Raw genomic sequence first — 10,028 nt, forward strand, 5'->3', positions numbered from 1 at the left:
GACTTACTCTGGGGCCCCAGCATAATTTAAGACAGCTCTGAGGCCTGCCATAAGATCACTTCCAGAACTTCCCTGTGGCCTTTAGCATTGCCCAGAATCTCATCAGCACTTTGTGTTACAGATATGCTTTCAACATGCCACTTGTGAGGTATCGTATTTAGGGTAGGGGGTATGAAAAAAGGGCTTGGAAAATATCTTTATGCTGCTTACCTAGTACAGGAAGTCTGAGAAATCATTCAACAGGTTGGAAATAGGTCTGAGGAAAAAAAAATACGTTTTTCTTTTTGAAACAAGATGCATTTTTATTCTCTCCCTACTGTGTTACTCCCCCTCTTTATTGTAGGTTCAGTTTTTGGGTTTTTTTTGTAAATGAGCTGAATAGATGAGATACTGGATCAAGATTCTCAACCTTTTCCAATGGGTGCCTTGCGTATTAAAATGCCAGCTCTTAGTTTTTTTAGCTCTTAGCTTTCTGACTATGGGAAACAATAGAGCAATTCTTCTGTCACAAAGTACTCCAACCACAACAAGCCAGAATGTTTTTTCACACTGTGGTTTCCTGTTTAAAATAACTTGGTTTATCTTGTGAATCATGTTAGGTGTTTGCACGCCTAATAGAGCTAATATTGAATGGCACTTGTGGCGTCCTTTAAAGGATCTCATAGCACGCTGAGTTTCTACAGCATCCTGGTTGAAAATCACTGCACTTGGTTATCGAAGAAGTGTTTGCCTGTCTGGCTAAGCTATTGTGGAGCACTTTACATCTGATAAAACCATACGTGCTAGGTAGCATAGTTGGTCATGCATGCATGCACAGTTTAATTTAACTGAGTTTTTTCCTTTTTTTGTGTGTGTGCTTAAATATTGAAACAAATGTTGTGTTGTATGGCATCTTAATTCCACAGACATCAATTTACCTGCTAGACTAGAGCACTTCTTGCCTGAGTTTATTGAAACTTTTCATGTGTTAACATCATATTGCATTTGTAACTCAGGTTAGCTTATGTCATTACAGGTGTGTCAGCTGTGGAGTTAGAAACATTTTACAAATGTGTTCTTTTCCAAGTTGGGTCTAAATATATACTAGTTTTTATGAAGAACATGTCCTAGAGCAGGGGTCTGCAACCTACAGCCAACTACTGGATTTGGCCCAGAGCTAAGGTGCTTTGGGCAGCATTTGAGGATAAGGGGGAAGGGGGGCTGGTTGGCTGGCTATGCCTGGGCTAAACTGAGGATGAGCAGCAGGCAGCTTCACCCATGCTGCCCTGCATTGCAGCCAGCTGACCAGGAACACCCTTTGCTGTGCTGGTGCTGGGTCTTAGCACTGACCTCCCTAGGGCCTGAGTTAGAATCATAGAAATCAAGGGCTGGAAGGGACCTCAGAAGATCAAGTCCAACCCCCCTGCCCTGGGTAGGAATACTGCTGGGATCAAATGATCCCAGCAAAGTGCCTGTCCAGTCTCTTCTTGAAGACTTCTGAGGCTGGGGACTGCACTACCTCTTTGGGATGTCTGTTCTAGATTCTGGTCACCCTTGCCATAAAGTTCTTCCTTGTATCCAACCTGATACCATCCTCTAACAGTTTATGGCCAGTCTTTCTTGTCCTCTCTTGGGGGCACCTTAGTGAACCACTTGGTGAGTTGGGTGATTCTAGCCCCCAGCCCAATTCCAGAAAAATGTTGCTGGCCACTACCCTGAAATGTATCCACCTCAGACAGGTTTGACCTTCCCAACTCTGAAAACTTCTTATGGGAACTTCTGGCAGTTCATTTTAACTTTGTTGAGTCCGGAAAATGGACTTATGCATATTCCTGAGTAAAACTGGCACCATGCCTAAAAGACATTTTAAATTTTTTGCTTAATACAATAGCACTAAAGGGCCAGAGCTTACCTTAGCTGCTCTTTGTGCTATGCAGTATACAGACACACAATGAGGGACAGCTTCTGCCCTAAAGCATTTACTGCAGGGATGGGCAATTATGTCGACTGGTGGGCCACTTAATGAGTTTTGGTGAGGACTGCGCGCACAGTCTTTCAGAAAATACCATTTTAACAAATTATAGATTAAAAAAGTAGTATACTAAAAATCAAACATCTAGTATAACATTTTAATTTATTTCAGAAAATATCTTTGGTCTGATTTATGTTTTTTGAGCCATGTATATAGAGGTGATACTTTATTTTGAGCATAATAGCTCAAAATGAAGTCTTACTCTTGTATATTGTGGGGAGGAAGGGTGTTATGTGCATGTGTTTGTGGGAAGCTGCCCACACGCTAGGTCCCAGGAACCAGCCAGGGTGAGTATAGAGAGGGGGCTTGCAGCAGAGTTCACCCAGGCAGTGCAGGTGTGGGCCATCCGCCCTCATCCCCACCCACCAGTCCGGCTTGCAGCTGCCCCTGTAGTGCTCCTCATGGGGCCTAGCCCTGCCTGGGGCAGCTTCTACTGCGCTCTTTCCTTTACCTGCCCCATGCCTGCTAGACAGCACTGCCCTGGCCCTAGCCAATGCACGCAGCTTCCTGGCAGGGCTGCTGCTACAGCTGCCTGGGTGCTGCTTGGCTTGACTTCCCTTGCCTCCAATGGCTCCTCTTCTTCCTGCCCCTGCTGCGCTACTCTTGGCAGTAGATAACACAGGTAAGTCATGGGGATGCATGTCGAGCAGTAGTTGCCCAACCGGGTAGAGGGGGAAACTGCAGCTGGGCAGCTCCTGCCGCAGCATGTGTGGGTGGAATCCCTGTACACTGGGATAGGAGCCTCCTAGCTAAAGCTTTTCCCCCTGCCTGGTTGGGCATCTGCAGCCTAGCACATCCCCCATGGCTTCCCCATGTTACCTGCTGTCCAGAGTGGTGCAGCAGGGACAGAAGGAGGAGGAGATGCTAGAGGTGAGTGGAGTCGAGCGGTACCTTGGTGGCTGTGGTAGCAGCCCTGCCAGGAAGCTGTACATGCTGGCCAGGGCTGGGGTGGTACTGTCTGATGGGTGTGCGGATGGGGCTCAGCTGTGGGCCAGATTCAATCAGCTGGTTCAGGGGGGCCTGCCTGCAGGCTGGATACAACAGTTGGTGGGCTGCATCTTGTCCTGGCTTACTGTCTAAATAAGCAAAATAAATGGTGTGGTGGGGGAAACAAATAGCGGTGTGTAGTGACTCACCCAATGTTGTAGATCAGCTTAGTAGCAGAACTGGGACTAGAAAATAGACTCTGTATCCTAACCTGTGCTATGTCTACTAGACTATACTGCCTGATCATAAATGGATAGATGTAAATAGTAAAATTAGTTTCTCACTGAGCAGTTATACTCAGTTAAGTAAGAGTCTAAGCATTAACACATGGAATTGATCTAGCAAGAGTTCAGAGGCTGGATAAAAGACTCAGTTATGGTAGCTACATGCCTGATTTTTTTGTAGACAGCAAAATAATTTGAAGAAGTCAGGCAGATAAAACTAATAGGTGAACCAGCAAATAGACGGTGCTGCTTAATATGCTAGAACAGGGACAGTCAATTATTTTGGGCGGAGAGCCGCTTACCGAGTTTTGGCAAGCTGTCAAGAACCACATAGGTAGCCCTGCCCCTTTACAGGTGTCCTGTACCCTGGCTGCCATCTTGTGACTAGAAATCCCTTGCCTTGCCCCTGGAAGTATTCCTTTCAGCAAGGGGTTTTGCCATCTCAAAGCCAGAAAAATACCAAATTATATTCTAAAAAGCAAACACCTACAACATTCATTAATTTGATTTCAAAAAATATTTTTTTCCTGATTTACATGCGTTTGTGTAGTGTACATAGAGGTGATCGCACAATAGATTAAAATGAAGTTGTGTACCGTCACAGCCCTGTGTCCTGCAGTCCGGAGATGCAGCCAGGAGCCACACGGTGCTGGAGCAGTGCGGGCAGGAAGACCTGGAAATGGCTGGGGGTGGGGCGGAGCTGGGTTGCTTGGTCCTGCTGCCGGCCCCCCCTAGCTCCTACTGCCCCTGGTTCGTGTCAGCTTTGACAGGCAGCCAGAAGCAAATAGATATTAATTTACTGAGGGCCCTGCGGGCCGGGTATAATGGCCTGGCAGGCCAGATGCATGTCATATTTTGCTCGCCCTGTGCTAGAAAACTTTTCTGTAGTTTTATGTATTGTGATATTGCCTAAAATAAGTGAGACCTCTTAAATACATAAATAAGATGGCTTATGTTAGTAGGTTTTGGGGTGGTGTTTTGGTTGTTTTTTTTTAAGTGGCATCTTTTTTCAGCATGCATTTTAATTTACGCAGTATGTCCACACTCGCATCTTACAAAGAGTAGTGAACTATCGTGGAGGGGTTGTAGTATCTACAGTACTTAGTAGAAGAGTCAGATAATCATGAAAACTCATCCTCTGGTTTGATGTGAAGAAAACAGATTAATTTGTATTTAAGTGGATTATTAACTATATCTAGGCATTTTGTCTTGTTACCATAAACTGGTGTTTAAATATTCTACAGTGAATTGATGCAGTATTTCCTGTTTTGTGTATCATGCCTTGCATAGAGTTTTTTGTGCGAGGATTGCAGTGCCAGTGGAATGTTGCAGCTAATCTATAACACCTGGCACTACTCCCTGCAGCTGGTCTGTAATACAGCCTTCCCAAATAATAGCTCCAGACAACCTGTCCTTTTCATTGGCAGTCCTTCACTAGTGTCTTTCACTTCTAGGTCACTGGTTTAAATCAAATTAAAAGGGTAAAAGTCATTTTTTGTAACTAGCTTTTCACTAAGCTATGTGAAATTAGTTCATGCTTTTATCTGGCTTTCTAGTAGGAAAGCTTAAACATGTCAGAATCAAATGGGCATGGAAACTGAACTAACCTTCATTTCTAAAGATTTTCCTTCCAGAAAAGTAGTAGCAAGCTTTTAACATTTATTTTTATTTTACTACTTTAAATTTTTATTTTTCTGCCCATGCTTCATCTCTTTTGTGGTTAAAGAGGTTGTTTTCTAGAGTTTTATTAATATTTTCTTTTCTACATATTTCCTTTCAAAATATAGGTCCAAGTAAGCTAAATCTAAAGTGATTCAGCAGCCTCCCACTATAGTTGCTCTTTCCTTTTCACTCAGTTATCATCCTTTGTCTGTAGCAAATTCACATTGTTTTATAAACACCAGACCTGATTTTTGCTATGCATACTTAATTAGATGAGAGTGTAAGCTTTTTCTTGAATTGAAATAAACTAACATGTTAAAGTACTTAATGTTCAAATGAGATTTTCATTTTGGTCCTCTTTTTGTTTGAAAAACCTTTATAGAATCATTGAGATTCAGTTGTTTTTTCAGAACCAGAGTGGCAGTGGTCAAATAATAAATGACCTGATTCTGCTGTGCAGTAGTAGTTATCAAGAGGGATTTGTTCATGAACTGCAAAAGAAGCATAATTTGTCCTAAAACTAATGTTTCTTCATCACAAGGCTTTCTTGGCTCTGATATGCTTACTGCTTCCTCTTTGCATCCCTCCCTAGCGTAATACAGGACTCTTCCTTTAGTACTTGGTCCTAACCTGAGGTTCTTCCTTTACTGATGATGCTGTGTAAATGCAAATATGTTCATTGGGACGTCTTTCCAAAGACAGGCAGTATCTTGTACTTGGTATTTTTTAATGTTCTTACAGTCCTGCCCAGTCAAGCATATATAACAAGCTTTTTAATGGCATTATAAATGAAGTCATCTAGTACTTAATATTTACTCACAGTATAACAAAACTTGGGTGCGCTCATTTTCATTGTTCATAGTAATCAAAATTAAAATATCAGAATTATGCAAGCAGGTATCACTGAAACGAGAGAGCACCATAGAATTGATGGTAAAGCAGTATTTGTATTTGCAATTCTAGTCCCATTCCCATCTGTCTCTCTTCCCTGCTCCCCACCCACCACAAATCTGGGAATTTCATCTTTGGGGAATAGGAAGAGTCTGTCTGAAAACAAGAGGTTATCTTCATCTTTTCATATTACTGTATCTATAAGGGCTTTAATGGCAGATATGAGGAAGCATTCTTCATTGTCCTATTTTGAAACAGACAAAAGATGTCCAATAGAAGTATGCTAATCCCATTTCACAGTAGGGATGTAAATATTGTTTTAAAAATTATCCGTTTAACCTCCTCCAAGTATATTGGTTAAACAGGTAACTGATAGCTCATACCTAGTTTAGTGACTTCTGGCAGGAATGGCCATGGCCCCAGCCCCTTATGTCTTTGCTGTGCTCCCAATGCTGCATTGGGTTCCAGGCTGCTGGTGGGGAGTCACGTGCAGGGAGTGATGGGCACAGCTAAGCCACTAGGGGAGTGCTGCTCAGCTGCAGAACTGTGGCTTCCCTTTGCCCTCATGGGATTGTGGATGGAGCTGGAACTGCAGACCTCTTCTAGGTCCAGATCCCACCACCATGGGGAGGGAGAAGCTAGGCCCCCCATGGGGGTCAGGTGGGGCCTGCCTTCCACAACAGTGAGACTCTTGGCCCCACAGTGGGTCTGCCCAGCCCCCTGCAGTGGCAGGGCCCAGGCAGGGTGACAGGCTCCTCGTGCCTTCCACCATGTTTGTGCTGCTGCAGCCCAGACCTGGAAAGCTCCTCTGTGCTGCTGGGCCAGCCCCTCCCCAACCTGCCCCAGGGGAAAAGGGGATCCAGTCCCAGCAGGGCAGTCTCTGCTGCATCCTTCCCTCTCCCACCTGTGGTGCTGGGGCTACACAGGGCCTGACCCAGCCCTGAGGCAGGGCTGAGGGCATAGCTAGCTCAGTCCAAGGAGGCACCATAACAGCTGGAACAGCTTGGAAGCTGCTATTGCAGCCCTAGTGCTCCCCCCAGATCCTGCTGAACCACAGCCCTTCAGGAATGCCCTTGGGGTTGTGCTCACTGCTGGTGCTGACCCATTAGAGCTAGTGCCACGTGCTCCAACTGCTGTGGTGCCTCCATGGGCCGAGACAGCCACACACTCAGCCCTGCCTCAGGGTTGGGCCGAACCCCATGCAGCCCCAGCACCATGAATAGGAGGGGGAAGGATGCAGTACACCTGACAGAGGCAGTCCCACTGGGACTGGACCTCCCCCCCACCTCCCCCCCTTCCCCCACTCCTGAACCAAAGGGGTGAGAGACCCAGCTCAGCAGTGCAGAGGAGCCTTCCAGGTCCAGGCCACAGTTAGAGGCACAGAGAGTCCATTGTCCTGCCTAGGCCCTATTGGTGCTGGGGAGCTGGGCAGATCCACTGTGGGGCCAGGAGTCATGCTGTGGTGGAAGGCCTTGTCTGACCCTTGTGGGGGGCCTGGCACCTCCCTCCCCATCTTCCTTCCCCATGGTGGAAGGATCTGGGGACAGGAGAGGTCTGCAGTTCTGGCTCCGTCCACAGCCCTAGCCCCTGCCTGTGGGGGTGAGGGGAAGCCATGGCTACACAGTTTGGCAGTGGCCCCAACTGGCTCAGTTGTACCCACTGCCTCCCACTCAGAGATCCCTGTCAGAGGCCTGGGGCCTGTCCAGTACCAGGAGCATGGTAAAGATAAAGAGCCAGGCCATGAAAGCTTCTCAGAGACCTGTCTCAGAAATTAGCAGTTAAGTCTTCTTGTACTCAATCAGTTGAGAGTTTTGCCATTAATTTTCACAGAAGCAGGAGTATAGATTGTGTCTATCCAAGTCCACAGTGTTTAGGAAGTGGTGGTCTGGAACAGAGCAAGTTTACAGTACCTTAGGTATGTAAGTTTATACCTTTTAATGAGATCATTTGAACCAGTTTATACCTCAAATGTGGTATGATAAAGAGAATAAATTCTAAAATATTGGAGTCTGCATACCATATTTACTTGAATACAAGACAAGGTTTTTTTTCCCTAGTCAGCGTAGCGTGGTGGGGGAAAGTGCCATGTCTTGTACATGTATGCAAGAAAACCTCATTAAATACTTTGTCTTATTCATTAAACTGCTGCTAAAAGTAGTATGTGCTCAGTACTGGAACCCAGCTATGACACTGCTTAAATGTAGCCAATGCTGAGCATGACTGTAAAATACATAGCCCATATTGGGCAAGCCTGCTAATGGGAACCTACCACAAGGATAGATTAGTGTAGCCCATCTGAATAAGCTATATGATAGTGCCCATTAAGTGTAGTTCTCCTCACCACCAACTCTTTCAAGTCATGGTGAACCATTACATTGCATACTTTTTTACTTTATTCTTCACTCCCACAGTTGAGTTGTGCCTCCCTTTCCCATTTCCAGTGATTCCTGTTTCTTCACCAGCCTTACGTGCTTGGCAAACATCACCAAACTGGGCCCCACACAGTTCACCTAGATTCCTTCTGTTGCCCCCTCTCTTGCATATGATTAGTGTGGTCCTGTCCTCCATGAGATGGAGCTGGACTAGTTTGCCCTGTGCCTCATATCAGCATATATATTTTGGATGAATTTAGGACTCATGACAAGAACACCCAGTCCCAGTCATGAGTCGGTGGCTGAATTAAGCCAAATATTTTATTTTATAAGAAATAGTTTTAGTATTTCCGGTCCTTCAAAAACATTGCATGCATTGCAAATAAAATAATTTAACTTGAGGATGTCATTCAGCCCCTTTTTTTAACAACTTCTTTTTAACAACCATTTTGTAGCAACTGCAACAGATTGCATTCTTATAACAACTCTTAATTTTCAAGGCAAGCAATATTTTATTCCTGTGCAGAGATGATCTGAGTAGATTTAGGAGTAGAGATTACAAAAATCAAATATAATGATTAAAAAGTACAGGGTGGTAAGGGCAGGAGCAAGAGAGCTTGTGAACCTGGTATAATTGCCAGAAGACAGAATTTCTGTGAGTCCACAAATTTGGGCCAAACCTAATCAAGAAAGGGATTTTGAACTTTATTACAATAATACCTAGTTGCCTGGTGTGAACAGGGCCCATTGTTTTGGCCACTGTATAGGGAATGGTAGGTAATTTATGCCCCAAAGTGCTAGCAATATACATAGTCAAGATTGGTGAAAGGTAAAATGGTGATTTAAAAAGTAAAACCAAAATCAGCAGAGTTGGCTTGCAGACATGTTAAAGCTGTGATTTTTTTTTTTGTTTTTTTGTTTTTTTTAATAGGGAAAAATAGTGGAAAAAGTAGAAGAGGACACATAGGGAAAGTAGGGGATAAGGGAGGGAGGGGCAGGTGGTGGAAAGCTGGTGGAAGAAGCTGAAGTGAAGACTAAGAAGAGGGGTGGGTGGAATGAATAGCAAGTCAGCATGGCTAGGGACAGACATTATATGTAAGCCAGTATAAATGAGTGCAAACCAGTTCAAATCTGTAATGCAACAGAAGTTCAGTGCATGTAAACTATTTTCAAAATGGCCCAAACTGGTTTAAGATAAACTTGGATGGATGTAGTATCAGACTTCACTGATTTAGATTAAATCAGTTTATTGAACTTCTGTCCCAGATCCCTTCCAGATTCAAGTTAAGTCACAGTCCCCCAGTGTCTCAGGATGCTTTCCACCTTTCCTGGAAACCCCCCCCTCCCTTTCAGGGTGGGTGGGCTAGCCTTGGCCCAAGCTGTCTGCTCCGACCTAACAGAGAGGTATGCTTTATTGCCCCCCAGCTTCTGGCCTAAGCCACTGCAGGCATGTGGCTGCATTTCTGGGATCAAAAGTGAATGTCTGTTCACTTGCTTATTGGTTCAGTCTACACAGTTTAGATTAACCTGCAAATATTGAAGTGATTCAGCCTCAGGCTTTTTGACCATACTTAACCCATGGGGGACAATGTGGAGAGTCAAATGATACAAAATATTTAGAGTCCACTGACCCCTGCTGAGGCAGTTTCCATGTTGCTCCTTTTTCTCTTCTGAAGGAGCTTTTCTTCCCCATCCCTCATAATGTGGTGTCCTATAGGTTTTAGTGCTTCTCATGTATTGGCTTTTCAGTCTCTCCCTTCTCAGACCCCAGACTTATGCAAGAGGAAGAACTTTATGAAAGAATATACTGTAAGTTCTCTCACACACCACACAACTTTCCCTCAACAATCAGTGTCCCCTCCTCTTCCCCCCCCCCCCCCC

This window comes from Gavialis gangeticus, unplaced genomic scaffold, assembly GCF_001723915.1.
Source record: "Gavialis gangeticus isolate Ggan-Ray unplaced genomic scaffold, GavGan_comp1, whole genome shotgun sequence".
Taxonomy (NCBI): domain Eukaryota; kingdom Metazoa; phylum Chordata; order Crocodylia; family Gavialidae; genus Gavialis; species Gavialis gangeticus.